Below are 15,071 nucleotides of genomic sequence, written 5' to 3' on the forward strand. Positions count from 1 at the left end.
CGTTAAATTGTTATATGGTTGGAAACGGGAAATGCTACATGTAGTAATTGCTATAATGTCTTGGATAATGTGATACTTGGCAATTGTTGTGCTCATGTTTAAGCTCTTGCATCATATACTTTGCACCCATTAATGAAGAAATACATAGAGCTTGCTAAAATTTGGTTTGCATAATTGGTCTCTCTAAGGTCTAGATAATTTCTAGTATTGGGTTGAACAACAAGGAAGACGGTGTAGAGTCTTATAATGTTTACAATATGTCTTTTATGTGAGTTTTGCTGCACCGGTTCATCCTTGTGTTTGTTTCAAATAACCTTGCTAGCCTAAGCCTTGTATCGAGAGGGAATACTTCTCATGCATCCAAAATCCTTGAGCCAAACACTATGCCATTTGTGTCCACCATACCTACCTACTACAGGGTATTTCTCCGCCATTCTAAAGTAAATTGCTTGAGTGCTACCTTTAAATTTCTATCCTTTACCTTTGCAATATATAGCTCATGGGACAAATAGCCTAAAAACTATTGTGGTATTGAATATGTACTTATGCACTTTATCTCTTATTAAGTTGCTTGTTGTGCGATAACCATGTTCCTGGGGACGCCATCAACTACTCTTTGCTGAATATCATGTGAGTTGCTATGCATGTCCGTCTTGTCTGAAGTAAGGGAGAATTACCGCTAGAATGGTTAGAGCATGCATAATGTTAGAGAAGAACATTGGGCCGCTAACTAAAGCCATAATCCATGGTGGAAGTTTCAGTTTTGGACAAATATCCTCAATCTCATATGAGAAAATTAACGGTTGTTGAATGCTTATGCATAAAAGAGGAGTCCATTATCTGTTGTCTATGTTGTCCCGGTATGGATGTCTAAGTTGAGAATAATCAATAGCGAGAAATCCAATGCGAGCTTTCTCCTTAGACCTTTGTACATGCGGCATAGAGGTACCCCTTTGTGACACTTGGTTAAAACATATGCATTGCGATGATAATCCAGGTAATCCGAGCTAATTAGGACAAGGTGCGGGCACTATTAGTATACGATGCACGAGGCTTGCAACTTGTAGGATATAATTTACATGACACATATGCTTTATTACTACCGTTGACAAAATTGTTTCTTGTTTTCAAAACCAAAGCTCTAGCACAAATATAGCAATCGGTGCTTCCCTCTGCGAAGGGTCATTCTTTTACTTTTATGTTGAGTCAGTTCACCTATTTCTCTCCACCTCAAGAAGCAAACACTTGTGTGAACTGTGCATTGATTCCTACATACTTGCATATTGCACTTATTATATTACTCTATGTTGACAATATCCATGAGATATACATGTTACAAGTTGAAAGCAACCGCTGAAACTTAATCTTCCTTTGTGTTGCTTCAATGGCTTTACTTTGATTTATTGCTTTATGAGTTAACTCTTATGCAAGACTTATTGATGCTTGTCTTGAAGTACTATTCATGAAAAGTCTTTGCTATATGATTCATTTGTTTACTCATGTCATTTACATTGTTTTGATCGCTGCATTCATTACATATGCTTACAATAGTATGATCAAGGTTATGATGGCATGTCACTCCAGAAATTATCTTTGTTATCGTTTACCTGCTCGGGACGAGCAGAAACTAAGCTTGGGGATGCTGATACGTCTCCGACGTATCGATAATTTCTTATGTTCCATGCCACATTATTGATGATATCTACATGTTTTATGCATACTTTATGTCATATTTATGCATTTTCCGGCACTAACCTATTAACGAGATGCCGAAGAGCCGATTCTTTACTTCTGCTGTTTTTGGTTTCAGAAATCCTAGTAAGGAAATATTCTCGGAATTGGACGAAATCAACGCCCAGGGGCCTATTTTCACACGAAGCTTCCAGAAGACCGAAGATGATACGAAGTGGGGCCACGAGCTGGCGACACACTAGGACGGCGCGGCCCAAGCCCTGGCCGCGCCGGCCTAGCGTGTGGGGCCCTCGTGTGGCCCCCTGACCTATCTCCTCCGCCTACTTATAGCCTTCGTCGCGAAACCCCGATGCATCGAGAGCCACGATACGGAAAACCTTCCGAGAGACGCCGCCGCCGCCAATCCCATCTCGGGGATTCGGGAGATCGCCTCCGGCACCCTGCCGGAGAGGGGAATCATCTCCCGGAGGACTCTTCACCGCCATGGTCGCCTCCGGAGTGATGAGTGAGTAGTTCACCCCTGGACTATGGGTCCATAGCAGTAGCTAGATGGTTGTCTTCTCCTAATTGTGCTTCATTGTCGGATCTTGTGAGCTGCCTAACATGATCAAGATCATCTATCTGTAATGCTATATGTTGCGTTTGTTGGGATCCGATGGATAGAGAATACTATGTTATGTTGATTATCAATCTATTATCTATGTGTTGTTTATGATCTTGCATGCTCTCCGTTGCTAGTAGAGGCTCTGGCCAAGTTGATACTTGTAACTCCAAGAGGGAGTATTTATGCTCGATAGTGGGTTCATGTCTCCATTAAATCCGGGGGAGTGACAGCAACCCCTAAGGTTGTGGATGTGCTGTTGCCACTAGGGATAAAACATTGATGCTATGTCCGAGGATGTAGTTATTGATTACATTACGCACCATACTTAATGCAATTGTCTGTTGTTTGCAACTTAATACTGGAAGGGGTTCGGATGATAACCTGAAGGTGGACTTTTTAGGCATAGATGCATGCTGGATAGCGGTCTATGTACTTTGTCGTAATGCCCAATTAAATCTCACTATACTCATCATATCATGTATATGCATTGTCATGCCCTCTCTATTTGTCAATTGCCCAACTGTAATTTGTTCACCCAACATGCTATTTATCTTATGGGAGAGACACCTCTAGTGAACTGTGGACCCCGGTCCATTCTTTTAATCGAATACAACCTACTGCAATACTTGTTCTACTGTCTTCTGCAAACAATCATCATCCACACTATACATCTAATCCTTTGTTGTAGCAAGCCGGTGAGATTGACAACCTCACTGTTTCGTTGGGGCAAAGTACTTTGGTTGTGTTGTGCAGGTTCCACGTTGGCGCCGGAATCCCTGGTGTTGCGCCGCACTACATCTCGCCGCCATCAACCTTCAACGTGCTTCTTTACTCCTACTGGTTCGATAAACCTTGGTTTCTAACTGAGGGAAACTTACTGCTATACGCATCACACCTTCCACTTGGGGTTCCCAACGGTCGCGTGCTGTACGCGTGTCAACCCCCGGTATGCCAAGAGTAGGGCAAACTTGCCTAAGTGTGGTAGCCAAAAACCGGTTTATATAGATAATCCGGACATGGTTATTTCGAATCAAAGATAATGGTGACCGGTTTAAACGTCAACCAGGATAAGGAATCCGGTATAACCCAGGAGTATACCGGAACAAGTGCAACCGGCGTAAACTAAGCCAGAAATATGAATGCCGCATCAAGCATCAAGGATGACAAAAAGAGATCCCCTGTTTACTCCGGATAAGGCCACAAAGGGTCCGGTATAAGGACAACGGTCCATTGCAGGTCAAAGATCCGGTCCTTGCTACAGGACAAGAGTGAGCTAAGCGGATTCAGCTTTATACGAAGCTCTGAGGCCAAAGCAAGAAGGTGACGATTAAACAGCCGTAGGCCGACCAAGAAGCGTCACCAGACCAAAGCCGCGGAAGGGAACGTTGATACGTCTCCAACATATCTATAATTTCTGATGTTTCATGCTTGTTTTATGTATCATTATCACATGTTTTATATGCATTATATATCATTATTATACATTTTCCGGGACTAACCTATTAACAAGATGCCACAGTGCCAGTTCCTGTTTTCTGCTGTTTTTGGTTCCAAAAAAGCTGTTCGGGCAATATTCTCGGAATTCGACGAAACAAAAGCCAAACCTCCTATTTTTCCGAGGGACACACGGAGCCAGAAGGGCAAGCCAGGGGGAGGCCCACGGCCTCCTCCCCATGTAGCTGTAACACCCCAAATTTCAATAAAAAGAAAGTTAGAGAATTCCAGAAAGAAAAATTTCAAACCAACAAAAACTTTTCTTTTGCATATAGTACCATGCATAGGACTTGTGCATTTGAGTGATATGCTATGATGATTGTTATTACTTGTTTTTGATATGCTCTAAAACCCTAGAGTGATCATGTGAGGATCACAAACCCAATAAATCAAAGAGGAAGAAATTCCATAATTAGCAAAACCCTAAAAAACCCTCACATATGCCCTATGGCATTTTTATAAATTTTGACCCTAGACCTATTTGGTCTTCACCATTAGTTGAATAATGTTTTTAAACACTTATTACAACTTTTGGAATCAAGGGTTCACAATTCAAATGAATTTCAAGCACCTTTCCCACTCACATGTGATGATGACCAAATCTGCCAATTTTAGTCTGATCACCACTTTGAGCCCCTGCAATTCAATTTTCTCAAACCAATTCTTGCTAACTCTTTGCACCATTTCAAAGTCAACATCAAGGTGAACAACTTTGATGAAGATCACCCTGCCAAATTCATCTTGGATCATTAGCTATGCTCATCCAAAGTTGCAACTTTATAACAAGTTCAACAATCTCCACTTAGCCATTTTGGCCAAATTTTGAAATCTAATTTTTCCACCACCACCTCAATTCATCTCTGGTCAATTACAACTTATCTCAACACTCACATTTCACAAACTTTCACCTTTTGAACTTTTCCAAATTTGGATATTTTGCAAATTCCAAAATATGGCACTATTTGCACACTATTGCAATTAGTGATTCTACCCTAACTAACCTACCCCAACTTGCACCAAATGGTTCCCCTGCCCCCTTTTTCCCTGAATGGCAACATTAAAACCCTAGGGAGAGGAGGAGCAAGGCTAGATATGGCCATGCCGGCCATGTCGCCCGAGCCCGACCACCTCCCCCTCTCTCCATTGCTTCACCGCCCTGGCCCCCTCGCCACCATGCGCCAACGCGCCCCCTAGCAAGCCCTAGCACCGCCATGGTCGAAGGAACGGCGACCAGACGCCGGACGACGCGCGCCCGCACATGCCCTGGACGCCGCTCGCGTCGCAAGGATGCACGACGCGGACACGCACTGGACACGCGCCGCGCCACGACCTCGAGCACGCCCTGGCCCCGCTTGCAACACGTTGAGCACCGCAGTGACACCGCGAAGCCACCAGACATGCGCCCAGCCCAGACCCGTGACCGCCGGCGCCGGAGACGATGACTTGCTCCCGTACGCGCCGCGGCCGTCGTGGAAGCAACGCGACCAACCTAGCCACCGCCCGACCCCGTTGTCGCCGCCAATAGCATCGCCAGGAGCCGTAGAACACTGCCACCACCTCGCCAGCTCGGCCGCTCGCCGGAGACGCCGCGCCATGGTCGACTTCTTCACGGCCCCGCAGCACCCTCGCGTCCCTATAAAAGGAGACCTCCCTGCGTCAATCCAAGCACACCATCGCCTTCCCCTCTCCTCACTCGACCGCCTGAGCCACTCCACCCTCGACATTGCTCACTGACGCCACCCAATCGCCACCTCACTGCCGCCGGACGCCGCGGAAGCTCACCGTCGATTGAAGCCGATCCAGGAGACGCCGCCAGTACCTGGAGCTTCGCCGTCGTCTACACCTTCATCACGCACACTGCCAGCCACCGCGGGAGCCCTGGTTAGCTCTCCCACCCCCTAGGCTCGCCGCCAGACCCTCTGCTTCTCGCCGGAGAAGACGACGACCGTGCGCCGTTGGATCGTCTTCTAATCCAACGCGCCACGTCGCTCGTACCGTTTCGGGTTTTAAACGCCGCTGACATGCGGGTACCCCTGTCTGGCAGCCCTCGCGGCCACAGACGCGTGGTGGGCTGGAGTGGGCCGTTTTAATTCAAATCGGCCCAGCTTCGTTTTCCCGCCGGCCCTTTAATTCAAAATTCGTTTAAATCAATTCCATCCAATTTCAATACTGCCCAAACTTTGAAATTAAATAGTTTCAAATTGGCTAAACCAAATTTAGTGAATTTGATATTGTTGGAAAGCCACTGAAATTCTCTACCACATGCCACTGGACTCTTGGTCAAATTCTTTGTAGAATTAATGTGACAAAAATAACAAGCCAGGGACTTTTCCCTAATCAAATAATTCTTAAAAATCAACCAAAATAGATATTAAGTTGTTTCCAACTCTAATAGCTCACATTTGACTTACACTAATTGTTTATGCAATAAAATGGTGTGGTCACTTTGCATGATCATGCCATGGTTTAATGAAGGGATATTTTGACTAGTTTAACTAGTTGATATTATCCAAAACTATTAAAGCTAAATTATGTGAAGTCCTATACTTCATTTAAACTTGTCTCACATGAATTCATGGGATGTTTGGACCCCTGGTCCCAAACTCTCTTATATGAATTACTTGAGATTTAAATCAAAGGTAGTGCTATTTAAATGGTATGAGGTGGTCTACCTCATTTAAATCATTTTCCCAAATGATGATGATGAACATTTGACTTAGGTCACTATGAGTTCATCTAGGATTGTTGGAGAAATTAAATCTTAAGAAGATTTCAATGAGAGGAAATTATTTCTCAAGAACCCTATGGAAACTATCTTTACATATGGAATACAAATTCTATTTAAATCCCACAACCCATGCACCCTAGTTTATTTATTTGGTGTGCATAGAGTAGTTGTGTGTTTATTTGTGATGTGTGGAATAGCCATTGAATTAGTGAGTAATTGTACTCGTATTCAAATTTAGACGGTAGCACCGGAGAGTACGCCGAAGAAGAAGGTTGCTACCAGGAGGAGGAGGAGGAACAGTTTGAGAACTACCAAGGCAAGCTATACTCTTGCAAGTTACTACCTTTGCAAGCTAATATTCTTGCAAAGTGCAAAGCCCCTTGGGGCAAGGCACCATGTTTCTTATCTTTCCTTAGGTGAACCCATCCCAAGTTTTTACTTTACAAGTTTTTACTTGTTTTCTAAATGAGTTACTTTTATAGTTAACTTTGGTCAAAGTACAAGTTGGTTATTAGAGTAGTGAGTTAGTCTCTTACAAGCAAAGCAAGGTAGCACCCCTCATGAATTAGAGCTAGTGCTAATGAACTAAACTTGACTACTCTAGATGGGAACCTTGTGAAGTTGAAAGATTTTTGAAACCTTGGAATGAAGATGCATTCCATTGAATGATTTTTGAAGGTGAATATGACCAAGAGAAGATGGTGATTTTTGATAAAACATGATGTTGGTTTGAATGCGATACCTTTCCAATTATAAGTACCCCCACAATACCTGATTATGGGTAGGGCTTAACTGGAAGTTTATGCGTCTTAGTATGGGTTCCCTCTAAACAAGCGTCATCGGGGTTATGCCGAAAGCTGCCTCTACCACAAAAGAAACGATACGATATGATGCGAAATGAGGTGAATGTCCGGCCCAAGCCTGTGCGATTCAGGCGGCTATGCTGTCTTCTTTGGGAGGCCAAGCTCATGGGGAGAGGTGCTCATACTAGGATTCGTAAGTGAAAGGTTATGGTTGATGATCCGCGTGCGTGTTACGATGATTCGGGAAATCCCGACGGATGAAATCAAATGTTGTGGCACAAGTGTGCAACCTCTGCAGAGTGTAAACCTATTCGAATAGCCGCGTCCACGGTTACGGACGGTTGGAAAGGCCATACAGTGTCCGATGTCATATCTTTGAAAATGATGCTGAAAGGTGATGGTGAAATGACTTGTGGTGGATTGAATTGAAATCACCACTTGAATGGTGGGAATGACACTAATGTTCCCACTTGAGTTAGTTAGCAATTGAGTAAGCTTTTCTCAAAACTTTGTGAACTAAAACTAGCTTTATGCAAATAAACTAGAGCTTAGCAAACCCTACTAGAATGTCTAGCACTTACATTAGTATTAGTTTGCAGTACTCAACGTACTCACGGCTTTGTCCCTGGCTATTCAAATGGCCGAGTATGAAGATGACCAAGGAGATGACCAGCGGGACGCCTACGACAACTAAGCGCCTTCCGACGTCAAGCGTTGGCCTGTGGACTAGAGAGTCCTTGTATCTTACGCTTCCGCTATGTTGAACTAGGAACTTGTGTTTATTCGTTGATCAATAGATCAACTATTCGTGTAATATGGATCATGTGATTCCAATTTGTAAGACTTATGGTTTGTAATGAATGATGACTGTGATACTTAACTATTATGCCTCGCAACAACAATATTCCTGGGATTGCAATGTATGACATAATAGGCATTCGGACTTAAAAATCCGGGTGTTGACAAGTTGGTATCAGAGCCATTGTTTGACCTTAGAAGACCTTAGTTAGAATGGGCGTTCTGAAAAACTTAACTTTGAAATCAAATGAAAGAAATTATTTGTGAAAATTTACTACACTCTTGTCTTTGAGACTTTGCCAAAATTTGATGAATCATGTTCTATCTTATTTGAAACAACTTAAAACTTTGCCACACTTTGCACCCTCTAACTTACTCATCCAATTCTCTTTCAGATGGAGCCAAATGAACCCCTCAACACCAAGTTTTATCAGCTTGGGAACGGAGGAAGCTTGATCTTCGAGCATGATCTCGACTCCCTGTCGGATCACCTTGGCCGCCCACACCCCGAGTTTCACGGGATTCAGGTGGACGACCAGCCGGGAGGAGCTGCAGTGGATTATCACCGCTGACTTGAGGGGCAAGCTGGAGCCTCCCACCTCGGAGAGGATCCTTTTCTCTTTCGGGGAAAGCAGCGGCTCGACGGGCTTGCACGTGCTCTTCGAGGAAGCACTTGCTCGTCTGTGCGGACAGAATGTGGAAGCACTTCGTGAGGAACGCTTTGCGCATCTCGCGAGGCGCAACTCTGACGGAAGACCCATGGATGTGCCACTGCACCCCCAGTTGAGGCACCATGTGGATCACTTGGACTTCATGCTCTACCAGACTCAGAGGGACCTCGACGCCTCTCGCGCTTACGCGAACCAGACCCATGCTCACATCACCGAGCAGGGTGAGGCGATCAAGCTACTCAACAACGACCGCAGAAGCCTTCGCCAGCAGCGTGCCAAGAAGGACGCTACGATTCGCCGCCTTCGCGACCGGATCGCGTCACTTGAGGCCACTGTCAAGGCCCAGGAGGATCAGATTCGTCACATGGAGGATGACGATGGGGGCATCGATATTCGGAGGAGACGCCTTTACGAGCGATGACGATGACTTTGAGGAGGACGAGAACACCGAGGAGGAGGACTACGAGTTCCTGGAGGCAGGACCCGATGACTACGTCCCGATCGATATCGATGATGAGGAGTAGTTGCACTAGTTCACTTATAGTAGGTGTGAGTTGTATCCCGTCCTTTGTATCGTAGCATGGGAATGGTTCTTAAAACCATTGGAGTATGTGTGTAGTTTGTACTATGTGTTGCATGAATGAATGTTATGTTTGGCATGAAAAGATTACAAGTGTTCAAATGTTTTCAAACTTAACCAAAATGAACCATAGAATGTTTCCCTCTTATCTCATGATCTTCGATATCTTCATATGGCCCCTCCGAATCGCACGAACGACGCAATGCTGCAACTTACGCAAACCCCGCTGCAGACCGGAAACCTAAAGAGCTGAGCGCCAAGCCAACCTCATCGCCTTGGAGAACCTCGCCAACCAAGGCCATGGAAATCATGACCACCCCGGATCCAAGCTCAAGAACTTCCAGAACACCAACCCTCCGGTGTTTAGCAAGACCGAGGAGCCCCTCGACGGCGATGATTGGCTCCAGACTATGGAGAACAACTGGAGGTAGCCGGAGTGGAAGCCAACGAGAAGGTGTTGTTCGCCACTCACTATCTCGCTGGACCAGCTCGCGCTTGGTGGACAAGTACCCGTGCCATGAACGGAGGTCAATTCATGACTTGGGAGGATTTCAAACTCAAGTTCAGCAAGTACCATGTACCCCCGGGTCTTATCAAGAAGATGAGGGATGAATTCCGTGAACTGAAACAAGGTCGCATGACAGTGGTTGAATACCGCGACAAGTTTCTCACTCTGTCAAGGTATGCCCCTGATGAGACTGACACCGTTGAGAAGAGGAAGGAGAGATTCCTGAACGGGCTGCATGATGAGATGCAGACTGTCCTCGTCAACATCCCCTTCGCTGACCTCGAAGCCCTTGTCGACTCCGCCATCCAGATGGAGGGCAAGTTAAACCAAGCCAATGAAAACCGCAAGCGCCGCATGGCAAGTCAGAGTGGATCAAGCCACCCCCAAAAGTTTCGCCCTAGCTCAAGCGGAGGTTTCACTCCGAGACACAACAAACCCCCGATGCAGAACTCTCGCCCCGGTTATCAGAACCGGAGTGGAGGAAACTCCAAGCCGGGAGGCTACAACAACAACAACAACAACTACAACCGCGCTCCACCCCGAGCCCCTAACACCAACAACACCAACACCAACACCACCCCCAGAACCGGAAGCAATGCCATTCCCGTTGCGAACAAGCAGGACAAGAGCACTATCACCTGTTATGAGTGTGGTGTAGTGGGGCACTACTCTAACGAGTGTCCCAAGCGTCTTGCCAAGCTCGCCGGCAACACCGCTGCTCCTGCTCAGCAGCAACGCCGTGTCTCCACCGGCAAGAAGTTCGTCCCCAACAACCCCAACAACCGCAACGGCAGCCTCTACCACATGAACGCCGAAGAAGCCCAGGAAGCACCAGATGTTGTGCTGGGTATGTTTTCTGTCAACCACACCCCTGCTAGAGTGTTGTTTGATTCCGGAGCATCTCATTCCTTTGTCACCGAAGATTTTGCCTCAACAAGTAAAATTCAACCCCTCAGTTTGAAGCATGTTATGATAGTTCAAATCCCCGGATCAACCACCAAAGCCAGAAAATTTTGCAAAAATGTGCCTATCAAAATCCATGATGTAGATTTCTTTGCAAATCTAATCATACTTGGAACCAAAGGTTTGGAAGTTGTCCTAGGAATGGACTGGATGTCCAAGCACAATGGATTGATAGACTGTGCCAAGAAAGCCAGAACCATGACTAGCAGCACCGGTATCGTAGTTGAGCACGTCTCTGAAAAACTACCCAGAAAATTTACCTGCAACCAAAGTGTATCCAATCCAAACTCTGGATCAAATCAGGGTCGTTTGTCGCTACCCTGATGTGTTTCCAGATGATCTACCCGGTATGCCCCCAGATCGGGATATCGAGTTTATCATCGAGTTAATCCCCGGAACTGGACCCATAGCCCAGAGAGCCTACAGCATGAACGCAGCCGAACTTGTGGAGCTGAAGAAGCAAATAGATGACATGTTAGCCAAAGGTTTGATTAGACCAAGTGCATCCCCCTGGAGATCCCCCGTCTTGTTTGTCGACAAGAAAGATGGTGCAAATCGTTTATGCACGGACTATCGTAAGCATTAACGATGTCACCATCAAAAACAAATACCCCTTACCCAAGATCGAAGACTTGTTTGACCAACTCACCGGATCCCGAGTTTTCTCGAAGATTGATCTTAGAACTGGATACCACCAACTGAAGATCCGGGCCACCGACATTCCAAAAACTGCCTTTACCACCAGATATGGGTTGTATGAGTACAATGTCATGTCGTTTGGACTGACCAATGCCCCCGCTTATTTCATGAATCTCATGAATAAGATCTTCATGAACTTTTTGGACAAGTTCGTCGTTGTTTTCATCGACGATATTTTGGTCTACTCCAAGTCCGAAGAGGAACATGAACAGCATTTGGAGATTGTCCTAGAAACCCTGAGACAGCACCAGTTGTACGCCAAGTTTAGCAAGTGTGAGTTTTGGCTGGAAGAAGTTGGATTCCTCGGACACATCTTGTCTGCAGGAGGAATTGCCGTAGATCCCGCCAAGATCAAAACTGTTATGGAATGGAAAGCCCCAACCACACAAACCGAGGTCCGCGCTTTTCTTAGATTAGCCGGATATTACCGCAGATTTGTAGAGGGTTTCTCGAGCATCGCCCGACCAATGACCCAACTGCTGAAAAAGGACAGAAAGTTTGAGTGGACCGACAAGTGCGAAGAGAGCTTTCAACAGCTCAAGAGTAGATCGACAACAGCCCCAATCCCGATCATGCCGGATATCGCAAAGCCCTTTGACGTATATTGCGACGCCTCCAAGATCGGACTTGGATGCGTGCTTATGCAAGAAGGCAAGGTTGTATCCTACCTTTCTAGACAACTCAAGCAACATGAACAGAATTACCCAACCCATGACCTCGAGCTTGCAGCCGTGGTCTTAGCCCTTAAAGTTTGGCGTCATTACCTCATGGGTAATCGATGCGAGATCTACTCCGACCACAAGAGCCTCAAATACATTTTCACCCAGAAAGAGTTGAACATGAGACAACGCCGATGGATCGAATTGATCAAGGATTACGACATGGAGATTCACTACCACCCCGGCAAGGCCAATGTGGTAGCGGATGCTTTGAGTCGATCGCCGTGCAGTTGAACTCCATGCTCGCAACCGAACAGCCCAGTTGCACCAAGAGTTTGAACAGTTCAGACTTGAACTTGTGAGTGAAGGATTCCTAGCCGGCATAGAATCGCAACCCACCTTGATTGGTCAGATCAAGGAAGCCCGAAGGACAACGCTAGCATTGACGGAATCAAAGAAACAGATAGCCGCAGGAAAAGCCCCAGGATTCACCGTGAGACGAAGCCGGAGTTCTTTGGTACAAAGAACGTCTCTGCGTACCATCGGACTACGACTTGAAACGAGTCATCTGCAAGAAGCCCATGACACCCTTTACTCAATCCACCGGAGGTACCAAGATGTACCAGGACCTAAAGGAACAATTTTGGTGGCACGGAATGAAGAGAGAAATCGGTAGCTATATCGCTAAGTGTGACATCTGTCAGAGAGTCAAGGCAGAACATCAACGACCCGCCGGACTGTTGCAACCCCTTCAGATTCCGGAATGGAAATGGGACTCCGTAGGAATGGACTTTATCACCGGACTGCCCAAATCCAGCAAAGGCAATGATTCCATATGGGTAGTGGTCGATAGATTGACCAAAGTCGCCCATTTCATCGCCGTCAAAACCACCTATCAAGGCCCCAAGTTAGCTGAACTTTACATCTCCAGAATAGTCGCTTTGCACGGAACCCCCAAATCGATAGTGTCAGATAGAGGATCACGAGTTCACCTCAAGGTTACGCAGAAGGTGCATGAAGGACTAGGCACTCGCCTAAATTTCAGCACCGCCTATCACCCTCGGACCGACGGATGACCGAGAGAGTAAACCAGATGCGGAAGACATGCTTAGAGCATGCGTACTGGAATACGGATCCAAGTGGGAAGACTGCCTACCTTACGCAGAATTCTCATACAACAATAGTTACCAAGCCAGCCTACAGATGGCCCCCTTTGAAGCCTTGTACGGAAGGAAGTGCCGTACCCCCCTGAACTGGTCAGAAGTCGGAGAAAGCCAAGTTTTCGGCCCAGATGTTCTTCGTGAAGCCGAAGAGAAAGTACACAAGATCCGCGAGTACCTCAAGACTGCGCAATCCAGACAGAAGAGCTACGCCGACAAGAGACGTCGGGAGATGACCTTTGAGATCGGAGATTTCGTCTATCTCAAAGTATCCCCCTTGAAAGGGATGCAAAGGTTTCAGCTGAAAGGAAAGCTTGCACCTCGCTATGTGGGACCTTTCCAAGTCCTCAGCCGCCGAGGTGAAGTATCTTATCAACTGGAGTTGCCCGAAGAAATGTCGGCTGTGCACGACGTTTTTCACATCTCACTTCTCCGGAAATGTCTTGAAGTCCCTGAGAAGACCGAAGTGTTCAAGAACATCGATCACCGATCGGTGGATATCAACAAGGATCTGACTTACCGCGAAGTGCCGATTCGCATATTGGAAGAAGCTTACCGAACCACCCGCACCCGAAGCATCAAGTTTCTGAAGATCCAATGGAGCATTCATACCGAGGATGAAGCCACCTGGGAACGCGAAGACTTCATGAAGAAGGAGTACCCAGATCTCTTTAGTACCTAACTTTCTTTTCGATCTCGGGACGAGATCTTTTGTAAGGGGGAAGGTTTTGTAACACCCCAAATTTCAATAAAAAGAAAGTTAGAGAATTTTAAAGAAAAATTTCAAACCAACAAAAACTTTTCTTTTGCATATAGTACCATGCATAGGACTTGTGCATTTGAGTGATATGCCATGATGATTGTTATTACTTGTTTTTGATATGCTCTAAAACCCTAGAGTGATCATGTGAGGATCACAAACCCAATAAATCAAAGAGGAAGAAATTCCATAATTAGCAAAACCCTAAAAAACCCTCACATATGCCCTATGGCATTTTTATAAATTTTGACCCTAGACCTATTTGGTCTTCACCATTAGTTGAATAATGTTTTTAAACACTTATTACAACTTTTGGAATCAAGGGTTCACAATTCAAATGAATTTCAAGCACCTTTCCCACTCACATGTGATGATGACCAAATCTGCCAATTTTAGTCTGATCACCACTTTGAGCCCCTGCAATTCAATTTTCTCAAACCAATTCTTGCTAACTCTTTGCACCATTTCAAAGTCAACATCAAGGTGAACAACTTTGATGAAGATCACCCTGCCAAATTCATCTTGGATCATTAGCTATGCTCATCCAAAGTTGCAACTTTATAACAAGTTCAACAATCTCCACTTAGCCATTTTGGCCAAATTTTGAAATCTAATTTTTCCACCACCACCTCAATTCATCTCTGGTCAATTACAACTTATCTCAACACTCACATTTCACAAACTTTCACCTTTTGAACTTATCCAAATTTGGATATTTTGCAAATTCCAAAATATGGCACTATTTGCACACTATTGCAAATAGTGATTCTACCCTAACTAACCTACCCCAACTTGCACCAAATGGTTCCCCTGCCCCCTTTTTCCCTGAATGGCAACATTAAAACCCTAGGGAGAGGAGGAGCAAGGCTAGACATGGCCATGCCGGCCATGTCGCCCGAGCCCGACCACCTCCCCCTCTCTCCATTGCTTCACCGCCCTGGCCCCCTCGTCA

Source organism: Lolium perenne, chromosome 2 (genome assembly GCF_019359855.2).
Source record: "Lolium perenne isolate Kyuss_39 chromosome 2, Kyuss_2.0, whole genome shotgun sequence".
NCBI lineage: Eukaryota > Viridiplantae > Streptophyta > Magnoliopsida > Poales > Poaceae > Lolium > Lolium perenne.